At 39.1% G+C, this 11,231-nt stretch overlaps 1 long non-coding RNA gene across 1 annotated transcript; it reads right to left on the bottom strand.

The window, feature by feature from the left end:
- Positions 1-6,163: 6,163 nt before the first annotated feature.
- Positions 6,164-10,962, bottom strand: LOC139077533 (uncharacterized). The gene is made up of 3 exons (XR_011530157.1): positions 10,891-10,962; positions 8,896-9,003; positions 6,164-8,298 (listed from the first exon to the last, which is right to left on the bottom strand). It is a non-coding gene; the product is annotated as an uncharacterized lncRNA (long non-coding RNA).
- Between the last annotated feature and the right edge of the window lie 269 nt (positions 10,963-11,231).

Here is an 11,231-nt window from a genome sequence, read left to right on the forward strand (position 1 = left end):
ACAAGCCGAGTGAAGAGATTTGAAGAAGATGATGCTCAGCACTCTTGGCTGATACAGAGAAGACAGAGGGATAGGACTGAGGCAAGACCTTTGAAGACGGTCTTCATTTGGTGCCCGACTTACTAAGTGTAAGACCTTCTGATATAAATATCCACAAAATCTCTACTGTCAATTTTTAACAAACAAATTATATACAAATGATTTTTAAATTAATTATTTTTAATTGAGATATAGACATATCACATTGTATTAGTTTTAGGTTTACAACAAAATTATTTGATATGTGTACATATTGTGAGATGATTACCACAATAAGTTCAGTTGCCATACATCACCACACAGTTACAATTTTTTTTCTTGTGATGAGAACTTTTAAGATTTGCTCTCTTAGAGACTTTCAAATATAGAAAACAGTATTGTTAACTATAGTCACCATGCTGTACATTACGCCCTCAGGACTTATTTGTCCTACAACTGGAAGTTTGTACATTTCAACCCCCTTCACCCATTTTGCCTACCCCCGACCCCTGCCTCTAGCAACCACCAATCTGTTCTGTGTATCTATGAGTTCAGTTTTTTTTAGATTCCATATGTAAGTGAGATCATACAGTATTTGTCTTTCTCTGTCTGACTTATTTCACTTAGCATAATATCCTCAACATCCATCCATGTTGTCACAAATGGCAAGACTTCCCTTTTTTTGTAGATAAGTAATATTCCCTTGTATGTATGTACCACATTTTCTTCATGCATCCACCCTTCACTGGCCACTTAGGTTGTTGCCATGTCTTGGCTATTGTAAATAATGCTGCAGTGAACATGGGGGTGCACAAATCTTTTCAAGTTAGTGATTTAATTTCCTTTAGATAAAAACCCAGAAGTGAAATTGCTAGATCATATGGTATTTCTATTTTTAATTTTTTGAGGGAGCTTCTTACGGATTTCCATGGTGCCTACACCAATTTACATTCCCACCAACAGTGCACAAGGGTTCCCTTTTCTCCACAATCTTACCAACATTTGTTGTTTCTTGTCTTTTTGATAATAGCCTTTCTAACAGGTGTGAGGTGATATCTCATTGTGATTTTGATTTGCATTTCCTTGATGATTAGTGATGTTGAGCACCTTTTCATGTACCTGTTGGCCATATGTATGTCTTGTGTACAGATTATTTTTATTTTATTATTATTATTTTTAAGATTGGCACCTGAGCTGACATCATTGCCAATCTTCTTTTTCTTCTTCTTCTTCTCGCCAAAGCCCCCTGGTACACAGTTGTAGATTCTAGCTGTGAGTGCTTCTGGTTGTGCTATGTGGGATGCCTCCTCAGCATGGCCTCACAAGAGGTGCTAGGTCTGCACCCAGGATCTGAACTGGTGAAACCCTGGGCCGAAGAAGCGGAGCACACGATCTTAACCACTCAGCCATGGGGTGGCCCCAAGATTATTTTAAAACAAGGTAGGTAACGCGGAGGAAATTATTGGAGGTTTCAAGAGTGTTGTTTGTGTGAGGTGGTGAGAGCAATTGCCCAATTTCAGTAGAAGAAGAAATACTGGATGGTGAGGAAATTGAGGTAATTAATATAGAGTTGTAGATCATGTGTGGCAAAAGTTTGGCTGTGAAAAGCAGGAGGGAAAATGGAATGGTTAGGATGGCAAGTAGAAAAATGATCAAGAGCTCTTGCCGAAAAAATATAAAACAAGGTCTCCTAAACCTGAGCTTATTAAATGCCAAGAACTATGCTGAACATTGAGGGTACAAGCAATCATAATATCACACCCTTGCCTTCAAATATCCGAGTCTATTGGAGAAGATAGATACATTAACAGGTATTGTAACAAAGAAAGTGTTAAAATGGAAGCATCAACGTTGGCATATAAAGGAAGGAACATCTAGCTTTGTCATGAAGCATTGGCAAAGGCTTCACAGAGGAAGTGGCATTTCAGATGAGCCTTAATGGTCAGTAGTAACTTGAGAGGAGTTAAAAAGGGAAAGCAAATTTCTAGCAGAGATACAGCATGTGAAAAAGCTTAAAAAGATGGAAGAGCGTGATGTATTTGAGGACTGATGAACAGTTCAACTTGACTAGGTTATAGGGCGAATGAAAGGGAACAGCAGGAAATGAGGCCAGAAAGATACACTAGCACCAGGTGGTAAAAAGAAAGTTGACCTGGTAAGAAGTTTGGATTTTATTCTGTAGGCAATAAGGAACTCCAACTGAGGAGATTATAATAAAACTTGTATTTAAAAAAGCTAACCAGCTTCCAGGTGTGACATATAGCTTGGATTAAACACTACTCCCTCTAAGGACAGCTAGAAAAGCCTGACAAACACACAGTTTAGGAATATGTTTGAAAGCATCAAAGAGCTGCTGAGGCAAATAGGAATTGAGGGGACAAATCCTGGAAAAGGGAGAACCATGCAGAGAATTGAGCAGACAGTATGCAGCCACTTTTTCCTCAAGGAGTTTGTTAATTCTAGGAGTAGAGCAGGAGACCAACAATCGGGCAGAGGGGTGAGAAGATGATTGCTACTAAGAGCAGAAAAGCCAGCAGAGCTTTCACAGTCTCCTTCTAGAAAGACTGTGAAAAAGTAGAAACTTAGAGGCTAGAATTTTATGAGAAAAGAGAGGTGGGCAACTGATCTCCATACACTGTTGGATTTCCCTCAAGACATTTGCTAGATTCCCAGGTTGTGCTGAGATGGAGGAAAGAGGCCAAATAAAAAATGTCTGAGAGTAGAGCAAATGTTTTGGTAATAACTCAGTGCCTAGAAGAAAAGCAGTAGAGTTCAGGCCCCCATGGGTCCTCAGCTGGAACGCCTGGAGGCTGTGCCTGAATAGCGAAGGTTGACCTGGAAGTAGATTGAGCCTATAGTCACCTGAGTTCCTAACTGGAACTGAGTATTAATTGCCCACTTGATCCTCCAGCAAAGGAGAGAGTAAACCTTCTTTGAAGAAAGATAACATCTTCTAGAACCTCTAAAAATGTTCATACACAACACCCAACATTCAATAAAATATTACTAAACATAGCATACCTTATGACTGAAAAGCAAGAGAAAAAAAGGACAATAAAAACAGTCCCAAGGAAATCCAAATATTGGAGTTGTTGGAGAAGAAATTTAAGATAGCTATGATTAGTATGTCAAGTTACTAGAGAAAAACATGGAGCATTTGACTTGAGAATTTGAATTCATAAAAAAGGGGCAAATAGAAATACTAGAACTGGAAAACACAATAACTGCAATTGAGAACTCAATAAATGGGTTTAATAGTAGATTAGCTACACAAGACCAAAAGATTAGTGAACTAGAAGAAAGGTCAATACGAAACATGCAGACTGAAGCACAGTGAGTACAAAGAGTGCATAATAAAGACTGTATTATGTATTATTGAAATTGAAGTATCCAAAAGTCAAAAGTATAAGAATGGATCAGAAACAATATTTTAACAAATGATGGCTTCAAATTATCCAAAAGAAATGAAAGACAACAAAGAAACCTCAGATACAAGTCTACAAACCCAAAGCAGAATGCATGTTTTAAAATATATCTAACCAGGGGCTGACCCATTCGCGTAGTGGTTAAGTTCACATGCTCAGCTTCAGCAGTCTGGGCTTCACTGGTTCGGATCCTGGGCATGGACTTATGCACTGCTTATCAAGCCATGCTGTGGCAGGCGTCCCAATACAAAAGAATAGACGAAGATGAGCACAAATGTTAGCTCAGGGCCAATCTTCCTCAGAAAAAAAAATACACCTAACCACATCATAGTCAAACTGTTAAAATCAAAGACCAAATGAAAATCTTTAAAGCAACTGGATAAAAAAGGCGTTAAACCTGCAAGGGCAACGGAAGACTGATAACTGACTTCTCAACTAAAGCATGGAAGCTGGAAGACATGTGGAATAACACTCTTAAAGTGCTAAAATAAAATCATTGCCAATCCAAACTCTATGTCAAACTAAAATATTCTCCAAAATGAAGGGAAATTAAAGACATTTTCAGACAAACAAAACTGAAAACATTCATCACTAGCAGATGCGCACTAAAAGAAATACTGAAAGGAATTCTGCAGAAAGAAGAAAAATGGTCCCATACAGAAGCATGGAAACACAGGACAGTAATTAAAGAAAATGAAAAGGACAATATGAAGGTAAATATAAATAAATATTGGCCATATAAAGCAATAATTTAATGTCTTATGAGGATTAAAATGTATACAGATAAAAGAACTGAAATAAATGAATAAGAGCAGAGATATATAAAACAAAAAACAAACGTTCAATAGAGAAAGTGGGCAAAATAAAAAGAATAATAACATTTATAGAGCTTTAAGCGCACCATCATGAATAGAAGGCAAAGACACAAATTGCCAACATGAAGTGAAAAAATGGGACATTCCTGAACTTCTACAGACATTGAAAAGATAAGGAATAAATTAATAATGTGCTATTTAAAATTTTGGTGAAATTTAGAAATGCTTAGGAAAACACTGCTTACAAAAATGGACACAAGGAGAAATAAAAATTCATATATCTATTCTAAAAACTGAATCTATACTTAAAAATCTCCACACAAAAAAATCTCCAAACTCAATGGTTTCACTGGCGAATTCTTGTAATTATTTAATGAAGAAACAAGAGCAGTCTTCCACAAACTCTTTCAGAGAACAGAGAAAGAGGGAATACTTCCCAACTCTCTTGTAAGACCAGTGTAATCTTAATTCCAAAACATATAAGAAGGAAAATTACAGGACAATTTCTGGAAAAATCCCTTAAAAAAATTTGCAAATAGAAAAGACGAATCCACCATAAACAAGTGGGGTTATTTCCGGAATGCAGTTAGTTTCCCACTTGAAAGTCAATCAACGTAATTTGCCGCCTTCAAAGAAAAGGTGAAAGAAATTTTCACTCAACAAGATGTTGTGCACATGAAATCCAAACAACTCTGCAGAGAAACTACTAGAATTCAGAAGTAAATTTCACGAGTTCACGAAATGAAGTCAACACACAAAAATCAATTGTATTTTTTTATATTAGCAAGAAACAGAAAAATGAAATTAAAAAGATGATAGTTTACAATAACTTCAAAGAAGCATGAAAAAACCTTGGAATAAATCTAATAAAAAATGCGTAAGACCTCTACATGAAAAACTACAAAACACTATTGAGAGAGCTTAAGTAGCTCCAAACAAATGGAGGGTCATATCATGCTCATGGATCAGAACATTCAGTATTATGATTTGAGTGCTCTCCAATTGATAAATAGATTTAATCTAGTCCCAATCAAAATCCCACCGTTTAGACGGAAATAGTCAAGCTGATTCTAAAATACATGTGAAAACAAATGGGCCAAGTATAGCAAAGGTATTCTTTAAGAAGAACAAAGATGGTGGATGTTACTACTGGATATAAAGACTCAAAATGATAGGAATTAAGACAGTGTAGTACTGGTACAAGGATAGACAAATGGACCAGCAGAACAGAATAGAAAGTCCAGAAACAGACTTCCCTTGATTTATCATAAAGATGATGTTATGGTATAATGGGGTCTGGATGGTCTTTTCAGTAAATGTTGCTGTGTCAATTGGATATCCACAGGTAAAATTAGTGTCTGGAACCCTTCTTAATGTCCTATGCAAAAATCAATTCAGAAAAGATTACAGATCTAAATGTAAAAGATTAAAATAATAAAGGTTATTTCACCCCAGTTTTATTAAGATATAATTGACACACATCGCTGTATGAGTTTCAGGTGTACAGCCTAAAGGTTTGACTTAATGTGTATTGTGAAGTGATGACCACAGGAAGTTTAGTTAACATCCATCATCTCATATAGATACAATAAAAAGAAATGGAAAAAAAGGAAAAAATTTTCTCCTTGTAATGAGAACTTTTAGGATTTACTCTCTTAACAACTTTCATATGTACCACACAGCAGTGGTAACTATGGTCACAATGTTGTACACTACATACCTAGTACTTATTTATCTTATAACTGGAAGTTTGTACCTTTTAAAAAAATTTTTTTATTGAGATAATGGTAAGTTACAATCTTGTGAAATTTCAGTTGTACATTATCGTTTGTCAGTTGTGTTGTAGCTGCACCCCTTCACCCTTTGAGCCCACCCCCCACCCCACCTTTCCCCTGGTAGCCTCTAAGCTATTCTCTTTGTCTACGTTTTTAAATTCCTCATATGAGTGAAGTCATACAGAGATTGTCCTTCTCTATCTGGCTTATTTCACTTAATATAATTCCCTCAAGGTCCATCCATGTTGTTGCAAATGGGACGATTTTGTTCTTTTTTACAGCTGAGTAGTATTCCATTGTATATATATACCACATCTTCTTTATCCAATCATCTGTTGAGGGGCACTTAGGTTGCTTCCACGTCTTGGCTATTGTAAATAATGCTGCAATGAACATTGGGGTGCATAGGACTTTTGGAATTGCTGACTTCAAGTTCTTTGGATAAATACCCAGTAGTGGGATAGCTGGGTTGTATGGTAGTTCTATTTTTAATTTTTTGAGGAATCTCCATACTGTTTTCCATAGTGGCTGCACCAGTTTGCATTCCCACCAGCAGTGTATGAGGGTTCCTTTTTCTCCACAACCTCTCCAACATTTGTTACTATTTGTTTTAGTTATTTTTGTCATTCTAATGGGTATAAGGTGATATCTTAGTGTCATTTTGATTTGCATTTCCCTGATGATCAGTGATGATGAACATCTTTTCATGTGCCTATTGGTCATTCGTATATCTTCTTTGGAGAAATGTCTGTTCATGTCTTCTGCCCATTTTTTGATAGGTTTGTTTGATTTTTTTGTTGTTGAGTTGTGTGAGTTCTTTATATATTATGGATATTAAGCCTTTGTCGGAGGTATGACTTGCAAATATTTTTTCCCAGTTAGTGGTTTGTTTTTTGTTTCAATCCTGTTTTCGTTTGCCTTGAAGAAGCTCTTTAGTCTGATGAAGTCCCATTTGTTTATTCTTTCTATTGTTTCCCTTCTCTGGGAAGACATGGTGTCCGAAAAGATCCTTTTAATACTGATGTCAAAGAGTATACTGCCTACATTTTCTTCTAGAAGCCTTATGCTTTCAGGTCTCACCTTTACGTCTTTGATCCATTTTGAGTTTATTTTGGTGGATGGTGAGAAAGAATGGTCAATTTTCATTCTTTTACATGTGGCTTTCCAGTTTTCCCAGCACCATTTGTTGAAAAGACTTTCTTTTCTCCGTTGTAGGCCCTCAGCTCCTTTGTTGAAGATTAGCTGTCCATAGATGTGTGGTTTTATTTCTGGGCTTTCAAATCTGTTCCGTTGATCTGTGCACCTGTTTTTGTACCAGTACCATGCTGCTTGGAAGTTTGTACCTTTTGACCACCTTCTCACAATTCCCCCTCCCCCTCTTGCCTCTGGTAGCCACAAATCAGATCTCTTTTTCTATATATATATACATATTTGTAGATTCCACATGTAAGTGAGATCATACAGTATTTGGCTTTCTCTGTCTGACTTAATTTCACTTAGCATAATACTCTCAAGGTCCATTCATGTTGACACAAATGGCAGGATTTCCTCATTTATATATATACACCTCACAACTTCTTTATCCATTATCCATCGATGCACACTTACGTTTTTTCCATGTCTTGACTATTGTAAATAATACTGCTTTGAACATGGGGGTGCAGATATCTTCTTGAGTTAGTGTTTTTGTCTCCTAACAAAGGTTCTAGAAGAAAGCATAGGAGAATATCTTCATGACCTTCAGGCTGGCAAAGACTTCATAAAAAAACACTAACCATAATGGAAAAAGGTAATAAATTGATAAATTGGGCTATATTAAAATTAGGAGCTTCAGTTCATGTAACCAAACTGGGTTCCTTTTGCTCGTTGCACAGAAAGCCAATCACCAAAACAATGAGTTTTCAAAGAGAAAGGGTTTAATCACAAGTCAGCCAATGAGGAGTCAGGAGAACAAATCTCAAATTTGCATCCTTGAAAAATAGGGATTAGAGATATTTATGGGATAAAGGGGCAGGGTGGTGTGAAGTGAGAATAGATGACTGGAGGCAAGGAGAGGTGAGGTAATTGATGATCTCCGCAAGTGTAGTCAAGCTTCATGGCTCTTCATAGGATGCGTGTTCACAAAATGGTGGCATTGCCATGACCTGAGGGTGGTTTTCAGCTCCTTGATATCAAAGGGTCACCTATCAGTCATCTGTGCAGGCCCAGTTGGTGAGTTGGTGGTCTTAACCAGCCTGAACTGGATAAGGAGCCAACTCTCAGTTCCTGGAAAAAATCAAGCACCTGTTACTATGGTGACTCAGGAGTCAGAGATGTTATCTATAGGATGGGTTTCAGTAGTGCATTATCTAACTACTTTTTCAAACAGACAACTAACTGAGTGTAGTTAAAGCAAGTTGGCCCCAGGTTTCATTCCTCAGAAGATACCATTACGAGTAAAAGGCAAGCCACAGACTTGAAGTAGGTACAGAGTATCTACCTGGCAAAGGACTTGTAACCCGTAAGGGATACAGAGATTCAAAAAATCAATAAGAGAAAAACAGGCAACATAATAAGTCCAAAGGGAAGCTGAGGGCAAAACTGGCTTTGGAAGCTGTTGAAATAAATTTCTGGGCACAAGATGGAGCCGTTTCTATCTGGGGTACAATGTCAACAAACTGAAACTTAGAGAACGTTCACATCCCTGTAAATGCTCCGCTTGACCAGAAACTCAGTACTATATTCAGTCAGCCAATCCCAAATGCCAGGCCAACTCTGGGCCTTCTCGCCCAAACAAGGTTAACTATATGGCCCCAGGAAATCAGGTATTTTCTATTTGTCTCTTCCTTATTCTTCATTCTTTATCCTATAAAAGCTTCTTACCTTCAGCTTTGTTTTGCAGTTCTCTGAAAGGAGATTGTCCACTCATGAAGTGTTTGTCACTTCATGAATACAGTTTGTGTTACCAGCCACAAACACAGGTTCTTTTACCTGCCACACAAGAAAGAGACCAAAATAAAAACGGGGAGGCCAGGCTTATGGCAAGGAAAGAGCTTTATTGAAAGGCAGCCAGATGAGCAGATGAGAGTTAGTTAGAACTCAGATCCACCTCCTCAAAGGAAGAAAGGTAGGGGTTTTTATTTGAGGTTTTAGGTAGGGGAGGAGGAGCATGTGGCCTTGCAGGTTGGCGCTTTCCCACCTGCCTGCATTTGGCCTTGTGAGGCTGCTTGCAGGGAGGAGGGTGGCCCCATAAGGGAATCTGCAGGTGGGTGCTATTGGTTGGCTGCTTTCGTAGTGGATGGTGGATTCTGGTGCCAGGAAGCAGAGAAGTTGGGGTCTGGGAAGCTTCAGCTTCTTGATATTCTCTGCATATCAGTTTCCCTGCAATAAAAATTCAAAGGACCTGTAACTAGCCAAAATGCTAGCATGAGGCCACCTGGGCTGTAACAATTTGTAACTTCTATTTGCCTTGTGAAGTTCAGGGATACAAAGGTTTAAAAAACCAATATTTACACATGAATGTAAGTTAGAGAAGCAGGGGAGGGGGTGAGTGCTTTTGGTTTTGACCCCATATATGCTGGGTTTAATGTAGGGGAATTGAGATCAGGACTGGTCTCATTTGTGTCACCTACACTGTCTTCTTTAATCACTTTTTAACAAAGCAAGATGATGGCAAACCTGGAAAGGGTCCCTGGGGTTATAGGATGAGGGGAAGGGAATTGGGTCAGGATTTTGAGCTGGCTTGAAGAGACACCTTGTTTTAATGTAACTGAGTGTCAGGCTCTCAAATGACTCCATTTGCGCTGCCTTATGTGGTTACTCCATACTTGAATGTGAAAAGGAGATTGGTTGGAGCCCATCTCCATATTGCTGTGAATTCTCCTGGTCTTTGCCCTTTGTTTCCTGCGCCTCTGCTAAACTCTCCTTCTTTCCTCCCGTTTCCATCCTTCTTCTTCCCAACAAATGTGGAAAACAGCTGTTTTTGGCGTTGTTTTAACCTTCCACAAACTATTACTGACATATGGCAGATGTGTAGTGCTGCCTTTTACCACAGGTCTTTTCTGGGGGAGTGGAGGCAGAAGTAATGAGGAGAATTACAAATAAGTACTAATTATTAGACTTCCTTGTTCTTAACTCCTCAACTCCCATCTCTCCAACGCTTTTTCTCATTAAGGGTTCCGGCTTTCTGGACTGCAAGTTCCCGTCCTTCTCCCTGAATGTTTTCTAGAAAATCTAGACTATTACATAGAGTAACCATTCAGCTGTCCCCGCCATCTCACTCCTCAGCCTTTTCAATCATGCCCTGGGGCTGATCTGTCACCAAACTCCATTGAAATGTTTCCCCAAGCAAGGGAGAAGCCTCTAGACAAGAATTTGGGGGCTAGCTTAAAAATTATTCTTTAAAATTGAAGACTGAACTCATTAACGTAGGACACACCCTCCTCTCTTCCCAAACCAGTTCTGACACCAAGTTCTGCCTTATCTTCTTCCTTAAAATTCTCTGGGAAGTTCACACTGCATTGCCTTGGCTCAAGCTCTGAGTGGTGGCTTCCTGTAATACAAGTCTCTGCCCCTATAGTAATGCATTTCCATTTGTGTGGGAAGAGCAGAGGGCATGGGGCAATGGTTTAGAACAGAGTAACAAGTTAAGCAGGGGTTGCTGCTTGGGAGGCTGAAGGAGGGCGGGCACTACAACCACAATCCACTGCTCCGAATGCGGCAGAGGCTGCCCCTGGGGAGGGGTGCCACCCACCAGGACCCACAGGATTGCTATGTCTCTTCCATACCAGTGATTGGTTCCTCCCACTCCCCCACAAAGCCTGCTCGCTGTCCCCGCCGCGCTCCCCTCATTGACTCTAGGAACTCCCTTTCCTTTACCTTTGTGACTATTATCCAGCAGCTGCCTTTCTCACCAGCCCATCAAGTCACTGCCGAGGAGGCAGTTCTGTGGAGGCGCCAGAATATCAGCGAAAGTCTACATCTAGGGACCAAAGTCTGTGACACTGATCGTAAACTCCCTTCCACACCCTTCTCTGTGAGCTCCATCCGTGTGGGAAAGTTGTAGATAGTGACGACGAGCACTCAGCAATGTGCAGGGTGTAGGTAATGGCTTTATGTGAGTATTTCTCCCATTACAACCAATCTGATCGCTACATATTAATAAGGCTCTTTATACTAGCACTCAGGAAGTTTCTCCTTAAGTATTTAATGTAGGGCTT

This window comes from Equus przewalskii, chromosome 19 (assembly GCF_037783145.1).
Source record: "Equus przewalskii isolate Varuska chromosome 19, EquPr2, whole genome shotgun sequence".
Classification (NCBI taxonomy): domain Eukaryota; kingdom Metazoa; phylum Chordata; class Mammalia; order Perissodactyla; family Equidae; genus Equus; species Equus przewalskii.